The sequence below is a fragment of the Argiope bruennichi genome, chromosome 6, assembly GCF_947563725.1.
Source record: "Argiope bruennichi chromosome 6, qqArgBrue1.1, whole genome shotgun sequence".
NCBI lineage: Eukaryota > Metazoa > Arthropoda > Arachnida > Araneae > Araneidae > Argiope > Argiope bruennichi.
The window spans coordinates 123,493,478-123,499,348 of NC_079156.1; positions in this window are offsets into that span (position 1 = coordinate 123,493,478).

The window sequence follows — 5,871 nt, forward strand, 5'->3', positions numbered from 1 at the left end:
TTCATGTTCCCTCACCTATATCAAATATTATTCATTCCTGTAAGCAAAATGGTAAATGAAACTTTGCTTCTATTTTATGAAGCTTATTAGAATAAGTATTCAATATTTGCATTTAATTATTTCCTATTTACAATAGCAGATTTAATGCAAGTTTAGGTGTCTCATTTCTAAGTCCATGTACTGGGAGGACCGAATTTCTATTTCAAAAACAAGAGGAATTGTCTGATAATCAGTGTTCTTAAGGGGGTCCATATTTAAAAGATGAGTCCACTTATCGTACAGCTACTAAACAAATATATGATCGGATATAATTTGAGATTACTCACAAAACATCCCGGGGATAAGTTTAGTTTTAATACCATCCCATTTTTAAAGCCGCACTAGAGATACTTTGAGACGCATCTCGTAAATTTGAATCGCGGTCGGATGATAAGGATGACATCTGAGCTGGCACCCTCTCACCAAGCTACCACACCACACCACACCAGCGGAATGATATTTGGCTCGGACGGGTTTAACGCTCACCGAACACGATTACACGATGGTTATCGGTTTAATAAGGCCTCGAACCTGAAGCCTAAGATTCCGAAGACGAGACCTTACCACAAATCCAAAGTGGCCCCAAAATATCTCTGGTCAATTGTCTCTATGGAAAAGAATGCATACCTCTGATTTCAAGCAATCTCACTTAACTAAACAGGATGAAATTCTGCAGTGACATCCTGTCATCTCAGGCACCAACCGTCATTTCATTCAATTGGTGTTTGGGGCATTTCAGTATTGACAAAGTTAAAATAATACAGTTTGAACTGCATTTTTTCGTTTTGAAATTATTCATTAAAAAAAGCATATTACAAAAAACAATGATATATCAGCCAAAAGATTTCGAATAACTTCAATTTCAATTTAACTGATATTTAAAAACGTAAATTTCAAAAAAATCAGAAAAAAAAAACTGCTCCTTTTTTTTAAAATCAATTTTTTCTGTGTTAGTAATCCGGTTTTTGCTGAATTTTGGAATTTTTTAAAAAAATATTTACTTGTTTGATTTCCAACATTTTTCCTGATTTACATTTTTGCACTGAAGCTCCAACTATTTTAATTGTTTCATTAAGTATATAATCGTATGATTTTTTCTGTTATTATTAAAGTCTGTACTTTATAAGTAAATTGTGAGATGTATAACGAAGTGAATTTACAATATAGCGAAATGTCAAAGATATATCAACCTGATATATGCGCTTTCAATAACGCCATGTCGGGAACTGATTTCCATTAGAAAGGATAACGTACTCAATAAACTAAGAATATATAAAGGACAGTTAAAATAACACAGCTTTAATGTCGGATAAATTGCTGGAATCATAGACATGGTGTTATATCAACAAAAATTATAGAAATTAAATTTAACCAATATTTCCAGGTAACCAGCTGGTCACGAAGAGGAAATAGGTTTAAAAAAAAAGAAATATACACTCTATTGCGACTAAAACTGTGCAAAGCTTGCTCTCACTAAAGAACCACATTTAAAAGTGGCTTTTAATCCTATAAAAACCACTTTAATGGTTTTTAGTCGTTTAGTGGATTTTAATCTTCATCTTAAATGGTTTTTAGTCTAATGAAAACCTCTTTTGATTTTAAATCTCTCCATCAACCGTTAAAAAGCGGATATGCCAATCAGCACCTACAATTTTTCCAAAGCTTATTGGCCTGAGGTTATGAAAAATTGAGGTTAAAATAATTGTAATATTCAAAACTCCATAAATAGATAGATTCTTAAGATAACTTCAGTATTTTATGTATAATAAAATATTTAAAATTAAAAATATCGGTTCAAAATTGATAATGTTGTTTCTCTCTTTCAGCTATAGATTATCAGTATAAATGTGGAAATCTCAACTGAAGATTTTTCCTTCCTATGATATAAAACATGAAGATTCTTTTATAAAGGTAAATGTTATTAAAATAATGAATAGTAATAACTAGAAAAATGTTACATTTTGTATGACTTTTTTAAAATCATGTTTGTCGACTTTTCTATTGTTCAAGAATGTTCAATCTTTCAAGAGAAGAAACAAAGCTAAAGATAAATATTTTATCTTAAACAAACCATCAAATCTAGGACTCTTTTTCGTTCTCGTTTCTATGTTATCCGATTCAATCAAAAGAAAATAAAACTCATTTCGAGAACCGAATTCCTATTACACTAATGCGCTTGAAAATGATACACCTTCCAGCAAAAGTTAGGTCAAAGATACCCTCTCAGATCTTCATTATACTTCTTGACATAAACGATATAAATTTCAAAATAAGAAAATAACATTAACTTTCTATATTTTTAACCCCAAAAAATTAATTTATCGGATATTCTTACTAAAGCGATATTAGAAATATTCTTGTTAAGTTCAATGAAGGTCTTACGTATCCCGAAGCCAGACGTAAGGTGCAAGCGCAAGCACCTTACCCCTACCTTACCTTACTTTATCCCTGGTTAAAGTTATGCTTTCTCACTTCAAAACACGTTTTGTCCAAACTGCTCATGCGTAAAATGTGTGAAAAAAGCTTTAAAAGTCCAAATCATCTGAAAACCTTACAGATTCCGATTCAGAGCAATTTAACAATAGCACTTCCGAGCACCTAAGGTTGTAAAGACTAAGTCTAACCTCAAAACACGAAGTTCACTTACATTAAAACTTGAAAAACTTGGTATTTCTCTCTACGAAATTTAAAAAAATAAACTTTCAAAATTTTCGTCGCTTTGGCGATGGCGACGCTGGGTAATGTCCACAAAGATTTGCCCACTCTATTTGCGGACACATTTAATCGATCTGACACAAAATTACATCGCTCTGAGAGTGAAGAAATGAGTTGCGATGAATTGGCAACTCAAACAAATGCTTTTATTCTTTCTCCAGCAAACATTTTTCTTAATGGGTATCTTCGTTTCTTGGAATTGTTGCCGCATTCGGTCCAAATTGTAGGACATCAAGTCTATTATTAACAATTTTCATCCTGTTTGTTTCGGTGTTCTAGAAACCTTCTTGACACCCAACATTCTTATCATATTACGCGGATATAGCTGAGTTCGGAATGATGTATACATTGAATCTCATGATCCCGGTGGTATCTGTATCCTCACTTCAAAAGTTTATCCGAGCACACATCTTATTTTACATACGTCTCTTCAGACTGTGGCCGCACAGGGTCATATATGATCTTTGGTCAGTCTGCTGTATCTATCTACCGTCTCATAATATCATACGTCAACAAGATCTTGCACCTTAGTAAACCAGCGTCCTTAGGAATTTATTATACTCACCGACTTCAATGTATATAGCATTTTGTGGGGTTCGATACCAGATACAATCCCTCGGGGGCAGCAGATTAGGACAGTTTATTTGCTAATAACTGTCTCTGCCTGCTCAATAATGACGAGCAAACGTACTTCCAAGTAGCACCCACACGTAGTTTCCATTTTCTTGACCAAGTCATCTGCTCTCCTGATCTGCTACCATTACTGAATTTGAGAGCTGGGGTTGGTCTGCATAACAGCTATCATTTTCCCTTACTAATATGCCATGTTAAGAGCAGCGGTGTGGCTATTTGACCTCCGCGTTTTTTCTTCCTAGCGGGCAGACTACATTCTCCCAACCAGCAGTTATCTTTGAGGCTATGGTCAGTGATGCATATATTTCGAAAGCAGTATAAAATACCATTGATGCGATAATGAACTCCCCGAATACCACCATTCCAAAAACTTCCTCACTTCTAAGAATATTTCATAGCCCGTGGTGGAATGACGCCTGTCGTGACAGTCATAAGAACCAGAAAAATGCAGAATATTTTATAAGTTACCCTATGACTGAGAATTGAATGGTACATGAATCATGGACTAACTTTGCTTCATCCATCGCATCCTCTACTTCCAGTAATCATTAATGGAAAAAAGTAAAAGCTGCTAAAGGGATCTATCATCAAATTTCTATTCCTGTTTTAAAAAATTGGTAATATGATGCATTCGAGTCCATTAGACATTGCTAACATTCTCGGCCAAGCGTTTGCACAAGTTTCCGTAACTAATTCTAACAGCCCTGATTTTCTGGAAATTAAGAATCGCATGAAATGGGTGCCTCTGCGTTTTAAAGCCCCATTCCATATAACTGTGAATTCTGGATGTTTGAACCGGAAATGACCTTGTCTTTTATACCAGTCCTGGGCTAGATAGAATCACATATAACATGCTTTGCCATTTGAATACGATTTCCCATTCCAACTTGTTACTACTTTTTAACAGAATATAGACTGAGCAGAGATACCCTTCACAACGGCGATTCCTATAGGGATTCATATCTTAAAACCTGGCAAAGAACCATCTTTCTCTCTGAACTACAGACCAATTGCTCTTACAAACTGCCATTATAAGACCTTCAAGCTTATGGTCAATAGTAGTCTAATTTTCGATCTGGAGAAGCACAAATGCTTCTCCCTGTTGCAGAGAGATAGATGTTTACATAGAGGTCGATCGATGTTTGACAACCTCGTATTACTGGAAACCTAAATACTTTATACCCTTTTTAACGTTGCGTTTAGAAAAAATCTGCCCATAGTTTTACAAAAAAAAATTAACACAATATGCCTTTCATGTTCAAATTGGTAATTTTTATTCTAATCATTTTGCTCAAGCTGAGGGTGTTCCCCAGGGAAGCGTCCTCAATATCACACTTTTTATTGTTCATTTATGTCATATTTTGAATCATTTGTCTTCATCTGTTACTGGAACACTATATGTTGATGACCTGCTGATATCATGCCAAGGTAATGACACTAATAGAGTGGCAATTACAAAACGCTGCAAATAAATTGGTAATCTTGTGCAATAACAATGGTCACAATATCTTCCCGGAGTAGAGTAGTTGCATGCACTTCTGCCGTAAAAGAAACAGTCATCAGGATCCCAAAATTCAAATAAAATATGCTCCGATTCCTGTAATACACGAAACAGTTATTCTTTCCCGAATTGATTATGGGTGTACGGTTCCTCCCGTTCATCTCTCCTGAGGTCTCATCAAGTTTACTGATAAGAAATGAACTCTTCCCTTCCCACGCCTTTTTTTAGCCAGTGGTGCTTCTGTGATTGAGTATACAGGAAGCGCCTTTTCTTATTTGCAAGAAAAATCATTTGGATTTACTAAAAATAAGGAACAGAAATGCCTTTGATCTTTTGTGTTCCAATCTGTAATGGAAATTACAGGAATGATCCAAGAGTAAGTGTTTTTGCCTTTCCTAAAAATGAAGAGCTTAAAAAGAAATGGTTAAGTGCCATACATCGTGAAGGATTTTATCTGACGCAGCATAGAAGAGTAAGCTCATTTAATTATTTTAAAGTAATGCCAAATGTTTCTAAATGAAAAATCCTTTATTCTCACTTTAGAAATTTAACCGCTGAGTGCATTATATAAAGAATTATTTCGTAAAATACTGTAATGTAGCAGTATTATTGTCAATAATAATTATAATATTTACCATAATTATGTATACATGCTTTGTTTACTATTATATCTGTAATTACGCTTGCATAGTTAAATTTTATTGTATAACATAATGATAAAAACCTAAGAGTAAACAAAATAAAAAATCTTCGTACTTATATATTATTTTATGCTGTATATTTGTTACTGTATTTAAATTGCACATTGAAAAAAGTCAATATTTACGAATAATTTTCTTTACTGTAGGTCTGTGAATTACAGTTTAAAACAAATGATATTGAAAGAGACACTAGTCTATTTGATTCGAAGTCAGGAAAATTATTAAGTGTCCCTCTTAAATATTCGAGACTAGTCTTTAAATTCTATCTAAGATGCCAAATTG